Here is a 12840-nt window from a genome sequence, read left to right on the forward strand (position 1 = left end):
CACATCAGGCTCGATAAGAATCGCGTGTATAAACTTGCGTATGTGCGTTTGAACCTCAATATCCGGAAGACTTCGTCTGCTGTCCAGCGAAGCGTTCACGTGTCGAGCGAAAATGAATGGACGCAGATTGACGGAAATCACCCGCCGTGGTTGCTCAGTGGCTATGGTGTTGGGTTGCTGAGCACGAGGTCGCGGGATCGAATCCCGGCCACGGCGGCCGCATTTCGATGGGGGCGAAATGCGAAAACACCCGTGTGCTTAGATTTAGGTGCACGTTAAAGAATCCCAGGTGGTCAAATTTTCCGGAGTCCTCCACTACGGCGTGCCTCATAATCAGAAAGTGGTTTTGGCACGTAAAACCCCAAATATTATTACTATTAGATTGATAGAAATCGTTTTTCGTGAAGTTTTGAAGTGAAATCAATGCCTTGACGTGAAATCATGCCTAGATTTTGAACCCGGAAGCTGCGCTGGGACTTTTGTGATGCAATAATGTAACGCTTATATTATTTTCAGCGCTAGAAAAAGAAAATGTGTCAGGTTTCTAATACCTCTGTGCTCAGTCGTCTTTTTTTTTTCAGTTTCTAATATATTTAGAAACCAGTTCTGTTTTGCGTCATTATAGTTTTATGAAATTTTAGATCTCTATAACTGCGTAGGTAATTGAAGTGTAAGCGCGGGAGGTAATCCGGAAAGAACGTCTTTGGAGGGGATTACGCGATGACTCCTGCTTCTTCATTTTTTTATGCGAAGCATATTACGAGAGCTCAACCCAGCTCCTCAGGCGCGGCCATAGAGTTTCCTACAAAATTACTAGAGGGAACTCTGGCACTAGTGTCTACGTGAGCTACAATGGGAGCGGTTGTCCCAGCATGGGAATTATGGGAAGTACATGGATTTGCCTAAGCTTCGTCCTTTTGGCTTCAAACAGCTCTGTGACTTTGTAAACTCGTCATTTTCAACAGTTTATTGCGTAATAAATAAATAAATAAACATAATTAAAATTGCCCGATGGCAGAATTCGAACACAGGGACTCTAGCACAGAAGCCTGATATTGAAACCATTAAGCCACGGATGCATGTATCGACAAGCGAATGAAACGCACTTATGAACTTATCGCGGGCATGCCAGTGCTTTGAGACGCTAGAGACGCTTGGCGCGTTTCGATTTGGGCACATAGACAAGCTCAATCGTTGCAATTAATAGCAATTGTACGCGTTCCTGGCGTCTTCTGCACTTCGAAGAATATAGATTGCGCTGAAAAATACGACAATAAGATTTATATAGCGTAATATACAAAGCCACAAGAACGTTTGAATCCATAAGCACGAAGATCAGACAAATCCATGTACTTCCCATCATTCCCATGGTAGGACAACGATTGCAGCGCCAGAGTTCCCTCTAGTAATTTTGTAGGAAACTCTATGGGCGTGGCGGTGTTGCCTTCAATACCACTTGACACCGTGACGTCACGACAGAGGAGAAGCGGGGCTCCAACTCGCGCCGTCGCTCGCAGCGTCGCGGCGGTATATAAGCAGCTGCGCTTGCCTCTGCTAGACACTCACAAGGTGAGATGCCTCCTGGAGACAGAGCTGCTCGTTGGAATGAGAAGCGAAGGTTGCGGCGGGCTACAGAGACTGATTTTATAGGTGGCTTTGGCTCTACTCTTGCAAGATGGGCTGGGTGGGAATCGAACCAGGTTCTCCGGAGTGTGAGACGGAGACGCTACCACTGAGCCACGAGTACGATGCTTCAAAGCGGTACAAAAGCGCCTCTAGTGAATGCGGTGTTGCCTTAGAAACGAGCTGTTTCTAAGGCTCAGGCGTGCGTCGCTTGTTTAGGCGCACATTCCGTTACCGCGCCGAACGCTGCGTTGCTCGACGCTCACCGCGTCCAATGCGGGGCGCGTAGTCGCTGCGCCGTAGCCCATTCTCTTACACCCCTTGGCGGGTCGACGGCAACGCTGTCGCGTTCCACTCTTGAAGGCGAAGCAGAGTAACGCATGAGTTGTTTCTTCGTCTAGCCGAACCAAATATAGCCAAGCAACAGCAGTTCACTAGGCTAAACAGTGGTTCAACAACTAAAATAAAGGCTAGTATGCTTCGCATCCTGGGCTTAACCTTAGCTAAGCCACAGCCATTTTTTTTTCGACATACATGTTTAGGACTGGCACTTCTCTCTTTTAGGGAGAACAAAGCTATGAGACTGAGTTACAATGTTGAAAGACAGATTGTGAAAACCTAAGAAAATACGCTAATATTCCTCACACCATTAAATTCTGTGGGAAAAAGAACTTTCTATTAGTTCGTTGGATTAGGAAAAGCAGATGCGCTCCCGATGGCAAAATCTTTCCCTGAACGACACATGATAATGAAAATTAGCCAACCAGCCCAGTTTCAGCCGTTTCGGACGCCGGTCATGGCTAAGCTTACGATGCGTCTTGAGTGGGAAGCGGACTAACATAACGAAATCCATCAAAGGGCTTCTCGCACTCCGTTTGTGAAAATAAGCAGTCGGAAAACGCAGTTTAATGTGCGCTCTCAAACTGTACTTCCATTTTGTGTTAAAACACTTAGAGCTTTACTTATCAAAAGGAGCAAGAAAACCAAATATAACACATATAATGTAGCAAAGATAATAAGATAACATGGATATTTATATGTACGACGCAGGCTTCAATATATCAAGTATCCACTCATCTTGCCAGACAAGCAACCATCCTCACACGGATTCCAGATAAACATAATCTTTAGTTAATATAGACTAACATTTCGGAATTGCGCAAGGATTTCTCAGAGATTCATGAAAAACTAAGTAAGGTATGCAGTGGAAATTCACTGTTAAGAAGAACCTAAAGCTCGCGCATACGCCGTATTAGTTTGTTCTGTTTGTAATAATCTAATGGGAAAAAAGTGGTTCACTCTATGTAGAACATGTCAATCTAGAGCCCCCGTAGCCTTACCTTATATTCGACAACCAGCGTCCTAGTTGATGGCAAGGCTTCCGTGGTTTCGCTAGGTAGAAAGAACACTTTTCACAGCCTGGCTCTCAGACATGCAGTGTACTGACAACTCGCAATTAGCATAAGCAAAGCGTCTCTCCCATAGAAAATTTACTTACTCTATAGGGTGCTTGTACGCTTCATGCGCTGTCATAGGAGTCTACAATTTGTAGGGCTTAGTGTAGCGCGCAGCAAAAAACAAAAAGAAAAAAAATAAGATGGACCCTTAGCCACGTTGTTTTCTGTCTGTCGTTGTTTTGCGCCCTTGACTAAGTCACAGATCCCCAACAAGCACAAACTTGTGCGTTCCTATGTCTATATCAGTGGATATGGTGTTAGGCTGCCGAACACGAGGTCACGGGATCGAATCCCGGCCACGGCGGCCGCATTTCGATGGGGGCAAAATGCGAAAACACCCGTGCACTTGGATTTAGCTGCACGTTAAAGAACCCCATGTGGTCGAAATTTCCGGAGTCCTCCACTACGGCGTGCCTCATAATCAGAAAGTGGTTTTGGCACGTAAAACCCCATAATTTCTTTTCCTATGTCTACAGTGTTGCGGAGCAAATGAATGCCACTTCATTAAACCTTGTTAGTAACAAAGTTATTAGCTGAAAATACAAGGACCGTGCACGTTGCTGAAAGCAGGTTTATATACATGTGGCATCGGCTGGGATCGCCGGGTTGATGCGGTTGGTTACGTAAGCGCGATGACTTCACGAAAACTTGGGGCAGCAGCGAGTGCTGGCAGATACAATAATCAACAAACTCTCTTGAAGGGTGCATGGGTATATGCGCATAACTACATGGTTATTGGAGCGTTAAAAACACTAAACATGCACATTTTGCGCTGCTCCGCGAAATTTTAACGTCATGTACGTCCAGGTAAACTTACGGTGCCCCAGCAAATGAATTATCGGAAATTGTATCTGCAGCTTACGCTATGCACATATATTGCGCAATTTGCCCAGCCAATATTTTGTACGTGTGGTTCAACCAATCACTGACGTTGGCCTGTTGACTACTCATCAGCAGTAAACTGTATAAAGTTTCTCATCGCAAACTACGCATATGAGCATTGAACGGCATAACAACATAAATGTAAAGTACTCGCTGTGCTAGCAACATTAATGAGGCAGGGCCCCCTCGCCTTTATGGACTTCCGATGGCGAGACGCCGTTTTCCGAGCTCTTTATAAAGTCTCTTCTCTAGGCACTCGCATTCGATGATCAAATTGCATGGAAATGGCTCCATGCAGCTATTCTTTGGCCTTATTGCTTTTCATGGGTTTGTTTAGGCTTGTTTTTGCAAGGCCCAGACGTTCGTTCCCAGCATGTCTGGGCGCAGATGGTGACAGCCGTACACAAAGGTCTTTCAGGTGCACATCTAAGAATTCGACAATTTGCCGTATAGTTTATTTCCTTGTCAGCGCAGGGAGCGAGGACACGTGGTAGGATGTGAAAGAAAACTACATCTTACATTACGAATACCCTAACTGCGCACAGCGAACTAATGGGATAGTCAAGCACCGAGAGCGCCAAAAGATCCCATTTGCAGCTTTGAATTATGCAGAACACCTGCTTCCTCGAGCTGTTTGAATTACTGAAAGGAGCGTTTTGTGCCCTGCAAAACGTAAAAATGCTTCCGACGTCGGCTGCAATAAAGTATATTGAAAGCAAGGCAAGCACTGCCAGTTTATGTCAATGCCTAGGGATTCAAGCAAAAAATGAGTGCCTCAATTACGGACTTACTATTCAATAAAGAGGCCTCGTCTCATACATATGTTAAACATCTTACAAGACAAAAGAGCACTAGGCTTTCGTCAGTACCTAAGGAACCCCGCATCCTTTTATAAATGTGTGAATGTGTAGAAAGTTGCTGTGTCGAACGTTATTTTTTTATCCTTCACTATCTTTGGAATACGTTATTGCCATTCAGCCAACCGGAATATTTCACTTGAGGACACCCATTCACATTAGTGCAAGCGTTTTTGTCCAACGTTCCGATGGCACAGTTAGGAAGACTGACAATGTCGACGGCAACATTTCTTTTTTACTCGGTTAAGGGCCACGGACTGCATTCAGCGAGTCGGCGTAAGGTGAAAGACATGCAAGAAATTTAGGTTCAGGAGTGGGGAACATTGGACCAGTTGGTCGGACATGTATAAAGAGACAAAGAACAGCGACTTCAGATGGGGCGCGACGAAGGAGTGAACAAGCGGTGACTAGCAACAGAGGTTTATTACCATGAAACACTTAGCAGCAAAATGTCACATCTGCGCGCAGCCTGCCTGTACATACTTATGAACAAAATAAAACACGTGGCAGAAAGCACCCTAGATGACTATGAAAAGTGCCAAGGGGCAATAAATAAACTATCAAAGGTTAATCATAAACCGGGTTTCTCTGTCTAGGAGAGCCACCGAACGCACGCATCTAGGCCAAGTCTGCGCATGTGTACCGCTTCCGTAATTTATCGCTCAAGTCTAGAGCCTCCCGTCCTACCGCGATGCACTGACTGAATTTGCCGCAGCAACCTTCGCATTCCCTAGTGGGTCGCTCGTCGCTACCGCTCGTCCTGTCCACTCCTTCGTCACGTCCCGTCAGAAGTCGCGGTTCTTTTCATCTTTAAAAAGAAATTTAGATACAAAGAAAAACGTTCATTTTTTATACCGCCCTTTATTTCATTCTCAGGGTTTCATTCCAAAACTGCATTTAATATGTGGTTGCCAACACTTGCCAGAGCGAACGTGGAATGTAAAAGATAAGGACAGGTTTTGCACAATGCCTTTGCGAGTCTTAGCACACCGATGCTATCAGTGCAATTCACTCTATGCATTGCAGAGTGAGAACAAAATTAAGTTTTTTTTTTACTTTACTAGAATTTACTATGCAGCGTGGGGGATATTATACACTATGGGGTCTATAGTCAACTTGATATCTACGGTGTGTTTCCCAGCGTCTATTTCTGTGCGCACATTGCCTAGAAAAAAAATTTGGCAGAGATATTTAGGACTGCTTACATGTGGGAATGCGAAAACATTTTATTCCCTTAAGTGAATTAGGCCTCACCTTTAGTGAGCGGTGTGGCGGCAACATGACGTGTGCAATGACGCACTCACTAGGCAAGCTAGGCACTAGGAGAGCCAAGCGGCGTAGACGTGCTTCGCATGGGCTCTGTCGACTTTCATTATTCTTTTAAGAAATTCACATCGGAGGACCGAAGTCTTTGTCGGACGACCTTCGTGAAGTCTTCCGGAACCCCCTTGTGAAGTTTGAAGACCGTGAGTGCATATTATTTTGCGCTTTTGGACTTTGAAGTTCTCCGGGGTGGCGCTGCCATGTTAAGCCTGACGCTGCCGTACGTAGCAGTGCGTAGGTAGGCGAGGCGCTCCGCCGCCTTTGCCGCCGCTCGCTTGCTATGACACTCACTATGGCGCACAATGCTGGATCCCAGCCGGCCGCTTCTACTTCTACCGGAGGGGGTGGAGGTGGTGTTGTTGCTACAGCCCCACCCGCCCCCGGTGCTATTGTTCGAGCTGCCGCTGCGCCTTCGTCGCAAGAAACTACAGCCATGGACTTCCAAGACATTTCGGAAGATCGCCACGACGGCCCTGACACTATGGAAGAGGACCTTTCGCAAGGGATGCCATCGGAATGCCCTTATTCCAACTGGTCATTACACCTCAAGCGAAGAACGAAGAAGAAGCTCGCCAGAGGCGAGCAAGTGTGCGTGCCAGGCAGGGTGATCTCTCCGCTATCACCCTCCTCTGCCACCGCATTATCATCATCATCCTACGCAGCTGCAGGCGCTGAGGCATCAAAGAAGCTTTCTCTTAAGAAGAGGCGACGACTCCCCCCACTGCCACGCAGCGACTTCAAAATCATCATTCGACCCAAGAAGGGCCTTCAGGTGAAGAGTTTCAGCAACCACCAAATATCAAAAGCCGTCTCGGCCGCCTGCGGAGGGAAAGTTGACGATTCGCATTTCACCGGGCGCTTAAGACCCGGTTCCAACATAATTATTGTTAGTACCCCAGATCAGGAGGTCGCGGATATTGCGCGCAAGATCACGCGGATTGTGCTGGGCGGCAACCTTTACGAAGTCAACTCTTACGTTGCGGCACCAGACGGAGTGGCCCGGGGCGTCATTCATGGAATCGACCCGGATACCCCGCCCGAGGAGCTTATGACTCACCTAAGGGTTAGGACCCAAGGCGTGGAAATCGTGCAGGCCCGCATGCTGGGAAAGACCAAGACGGCCTTGATCACGTTGAGCTCTCACGTAGTTCCACGATACGTCTACTACTACGGAGGGGAGACCGAGTGCCACCCCTACAAGCCCACAAAACAAATCTGCTATGTTTGCCAGCGCATGGGACACCGATCGGACATTTGTCCTAACCCGAACATCAAAATTTGTCTCGCTTGCGGGACGCACGACCCGACGGACGACCACGAGTGCTCGCTCAAGTGCGCCGTCTGCGGCGAAGCCCATGCCACGGGGTCTCGCGAGTGCAAACAAAAGCTAAAAAACAAGAGCACTACCACCAAGAAGCATCCTCCACCCGGAAGGAGGAAGGAAGACGACGACAATGATGGAGGAAGGCCAATTCGAAGCCGTCTACGGTGGTTCAGCTCGGAATCCTCGGCGAGCCGCTCAAGGTCCCGGGCCCAGTCCAGGTCAATGTCCCGGTCCCGGTCCCGATCCCGATCCCGGTCCCAGTCCAGGTCCGGATTCCGCTAGGAGTGTCCAAAGCTAGGAGAGAAGCAAGGGCAGCGGCAGCCTTCTACCTCGACATCCACGTCTAAACAGAAGAACCAATCGGGCAAGAAAAACCAAGCCACCAACGACAAGGTGAGCCGGAATCAGTCTAGTACCTCCTCCGCTCAAAATGCCAGTGAAAATAGTAAATGCTCCCCAGAATGTACGCGCGTCAGGGAAGAAAATAAAAACTCAAGGCTCAGGTTAACGACCTAAACCAACGCATGCAACGCTTAGAAGCCTTGCTAAGCAAAACCAGCAACAACACACAGGCAGGGTCGCAAAGCGGAACGATAGGCCACGAGCCCACCATCTCTATTCCTGCCCCCTCAAGAACTACCACGCCCTCATCGCTCCCCGTTGCGGCCTCGGCAGCGGCAGTCCAGTCAAGTGTAGTCACCCTCGAATGTATTTATGCTACGATACAACAGATGCTTTACCAGATGGGCGAATTAAACAATAAAGTCAAGGAGAACACACTAAGCCATGAAGACCTTGAAAGAAGAATACGCAAGGTTGAGTTTGGCTCGCGCAAGCGGGTCGACGACGAGATCAGCAACCCACGTATTAAGGCGTACAGGCGCATAAACAACACGGGTGACGTCAGGGACGCCGACAACTGCGACGACGGTGGCATGAACGTCAGCAATGGCTAACACCACCCGCAGCGCGCCTGAACACCTCGAGATCTGGCAGTGGAATTGTCGCTCTTTCAACAAGAAGGCAAGTTCACTCCAACTCTTCATCCAAAATCACCTATACCCCCCGACGTCATCTGCCTTCAGGAGGTCGGGAACCAGCCGATCAGGCTACGGGGTTACTACGTAATTAAACACGCGGAATCTCCGAAGGTTGCGATTTTAGTTCACAAAACGGTCACGGCCGTGGGAGAACATTATCAACATCATGACATTAATCACGTGCTAGTGGAAGTCCTCCCGCAAAAGAGGGGTAGACGTAGCACTTTCATCCTCAATTTGTACAGTCCGCCCAGGGCTCAGAAAGACGACTTCCGCAACATTATTTATGACAGCGTGAGAGCCGCTGGCTGCAACCAGCTGGTAGTTGTGGGAGACATGAACGCTAGACACACGACTTGGGGCTACCAACAGGACACGCAAAAGGGAAGGTCGCTCCTCAATGCGGTTGACCAAATGGGCCTCGAATTGATAACCATCCTCCTCCAACCAACCCGAGTAGGCAACAGTGTAAGTCGAGACACGTTTCCGGACCTCTCATTTGTCAAAAACGTAAGGGACTACTCATGGGCGCACCTGGGCGAAACATTGGGCAGCGATCACTATATCCTCAGCATCTCGGTATCCACGCCGAAACTCAAGAGAACAATTGGCGAAATTAGGCTTACGGACTGGGAGGCATTCAGGCAGTACTCCCCGCCCGAAAATGGTATAACGGACATAGCGGAATGGATGCAGCACCTCCGGGACGCCCACATCCAAACCACTAAAACCATCCAGCGCACGGTCGAGACGCCCGAAGTCGACCGCCAGCTCTTACACCTGTGGGAAGCCCGTAAGGGCCTCCTCAAACGGGGGAAGCGACAGCGGTTAAACCGGAAACTACGTCTACGAATCGAGAAAATAACAGACGAAGCCAGAAATTACGCAAACGAGTTGATGCAGCAAAATTGGGTACAGTTTTGCACCTCGCTTAAGGGTACCCTAAGTACGGCGCAGACGTGGGCCATCCTACGTTGCCTGATCGAGCCCGACAAGGCGAAATCGACAACCATTCGGATGCTTCTAGAAATTGCCCACAAGTTCCCCGGAACCGACTAGGATCTGATTGACACCCTAAAAACCAGATACCTGGGTAGCGACCCCATACAACCCTGCCTCCTAAAATATGAAGGAGAACCAAGACCAGAACTGGACGCTCCCATCACGGAGGAAGAGGTGTATGCCGCGGCACGAGCCTCACAGCGCAACACTGCTCCCGGAGTTGACAAAATCACTAATGCCATGATTAGAAACCTGAGCCCGATGCGCATCCAGGACTTGACCGAATACCTAAACGAGAAACTCTGGAGCAAGGGCCACGTACCGAACGAGTGGAAACACGCGGAAATCGTGACCATTCCCAAACCCGGCAAGAAGCCCGCGATCGACGCCCTCCGTCGCATCTCGCTGACTTCGTGCCTCGGCAAGCTGTACGAGAGGGTCATCGAAACCCGCCTCCAACATTACATAGAGGACGGTGACCTCTTCCCGCACACCATGCTTGGCTTCAGGCCGGGACTTTCTGCTCAAGATGCGTTCCTAATCCTTAGGGAAGAAGTTCTCAAGGGCATCCCGAAGGGAGGAGAACACCTCCTGCTCGCACTCGACCTAAAAGGGGCCTTCGATAACATCTCCAACGAGGCCATTCTCAAGGGACTGAACGACATCAGCTGCGGGGAGCGCATCTTTAATTACGTTAAATCGTTGCTGACGGGCCGGACGGCAACTATCGGAATAGGCAAGACTCGATCGGATACGACTGACGTGCCGAACAAAGGAACACCGCAAGGGGCGATAATCTCCCCGATTCTATTCAATGTCGCAATGCTAGCGCCGACCAAAGAGCTGCGGAAGATCCACCCCTAACAAAAATGACTTTAAACTGTCTATAGAAAGTCTATAGACTTCTTATAGACGACCTTTCCTTTCTATAGATTTGGACTTTTGTTGATACAAAGTCTGTAGACTGTCTATAGACGAAAGTCGATAAAGTTTCTATTTCTTTTTGTCTATACGCAGTCTATAGACGGTCTATAGAAAAAAGTCGATAAGGTGTTTGCTCTTTTTTGCCTACTTCCCCTCTATGGACTACCTATAGACGAAAGTCGATACAGCTTCTATCTATTTTTGTTCATACTTTGTCTAAAGACTTTCTATAGACGAAAGTCGATAAGGTTTCTATTTCTTTTGTCTACTCGCAGTCTATAGACAGTTTATAGAAAAAAGTCGATAAGGAGTTTGTTTCTTTATTGTATCCTTCCCCTCTATGGACTACCTATAGACGAAAGTGGATTACGGTCTCTATCTATTTTTGTCCATACTTTGTCTATAAAATTAAATTAAATTATGGGGTTTTACGTGCCAAAACCACTTTCTGATTATGAGGCACGCCGTGGTGGAGGATTCCGGAAATTTCGACCACCTGGGGTTCTTTAACGTGCACCTAAATCTAAGTACACCGGTGTTTTCGCATTTCGCCCCCATCGAAATGCGGCCGCCGTGGCCGGGATTCGATCCCGCGACCTCGTGCTCAGCAGTCTAACACCATAGCCACTGAGCAACCACGGCGGGTATACTTTGTCTATAGACTTTCTATAGACGAAAGTCGATAAGGTTTCTATTTCTTTTTGTCTACTCGCAGTCTATAGACAGTCTATAGAAAAAAGTCGATAAGGTGTTTTTTTTGTATCCTTCCCCTCTATGGACTACCTATAGACGAAAGTGGATACGGTCTCTATCTATTTTTGTCCATACTTTGTCTATTGACTTTCTAAAGACGAAAGTCGATAAGGTTTCTATTTGTTTTCGTCTACTCGTAGATTATGGACGGTCTATAGAAAAAAGTCGATAAGGTGTTTGTTTCTTTTCTGTCTACTTCCCCTCTATGGACTACCTATAGACGAAAGTGGGTACATGTCTCTGTCTATTTTTGTCCATATACTCTGTCTATATACTTTCTATAGACGAAAGTCAATAAGGTTTTTATTTCTTTTTGTCTACGCGCAGTCTATAGATGGTCTATAGAAAAAATTCCGTAAAGTGTTTGTTTCTTTTTTGTCTGCTTCCCCTCTATATGGACTACCTATAGACGAAAGCCGATACAGTCTCTATTTATTTTTGTCCATACTCTGTCTATAGACTCTCTATATTAGACAGTTAATAATAATAGTCGGCCAAGGTTTCCATTTCTTTTTCTCTCCTGGTGTATTGAATGTCTATATAAGAAAGTAGATAATATGTAATGCCGAGTTCCCATACTCCCCGCCCTCTGCGAAGGCGATGATATGGCACTGGTTCATGCGCGACCGGCACCGCGTGCAACCCCGGCGCGGCGGGCAAACCGTGCAGACTGCTAGTCGTCATTCGGTGCAGCTGCACCGAACGAGGATCGCGGCGGAACAGGCAACGTCCGAGTCACAAAGGTCTTCCAGGCACCCGAAGGCCCTAAACCTGGCTGCTTCCCGGACGTACACTTCGCGAGACCAGCTGGCGAAGGTCAGATGGTGATGATGTGGCAAAGGTGGTGAATAAGTCGCGAAAGCCGGCAGACCAGGTGGTGGTCGTGGTATTGCATGTCTATAGATTAACAATAGAAAAACATCGTTAATCTGGGCCCAACCCGTGTACGCTGTAACCAAGCGCAGGTACCGGTGGATAATACGTAGCTGCGTTTGATATAAGCCACTGAAGTTGTATACTGCTGAGATTGCTGTAGAGCCTATTTGTAGACATTAGTATACACATAGTGTATACCTCCGCATTTGTTGACCACATGATATGATCTACGTATTCGGTCTCGGCAATCCCAAGACAGTCTTCACAGTTGTCGCATCACTTTTGCGGCAGTAGAATAAAGAAAGCGAAACGCCGATCCAATTGTTATAATAGTTGTTATGAACGCCAGCTTGAGCTACAAGTGGATTCCAAACAGGCATCGAGCTAACAGCAAGGACACTCGTAATGTTTGTAGCTGACAACGCGGACTTTGTGAATGTGCGATGAACCGATGTCACGCATGTGGTGTTCGCGTTGTGTGTCGTCCGATTCTCGGATACTTTTCACATTTTCTTCATACCTCGGCTGCGTCACTAACATAGGGCGGTTTTTTGTTGACTGATATCCTGCACTATAAACCCATCAAAGTTTCTCATTCACTTAAAATAGGTGCCAAATTATCAGAGCCCACCCAGTATTTCGCCGACGGTATGCCTCGGCAGCCACGCATATGAGTACCTCAATGCTGTACTGATTGCTTTGACCTATCACCGGAACAGAAAATTAGCACTAACATACGTGCGGGCATCACATTTGGTGGTACGCTGGACGATATGCTA

The 12840-nt window shown here is 47.7% G+C and overlaps 1 protein-coding gene across 5 annotated transcripts in view; it reads right to left on the reverse strand.

Moving 5' to 3' along the window:
* The window catches only part of LOC139061254 (glycine receptor subunit alpha-3-like), a 293459-nt gene that overhangs the window by 129506 nt on the left and 151113 nt on the right, over nucleotides 1-12840 (reverse strand). The gene's annotated exons all lie outside the window — the stretch shown is intronic.

This window comes from Dermacentor albipictus, chromosome 6 (genome assembly GCF_038994185.2).
Source record: "Dermacentor albipictus isolate Rhodes 1998 colony chromosome 6, USDA_Dalb.pri_finalv2, whole genome shotgun sequence".
Lineage (NCBI taxonomy): Eukaryota > Metazoa > Arthropoda > Arachnida > Ixodida > Ixodidae > Dermacentor > Dermacentor albipictus.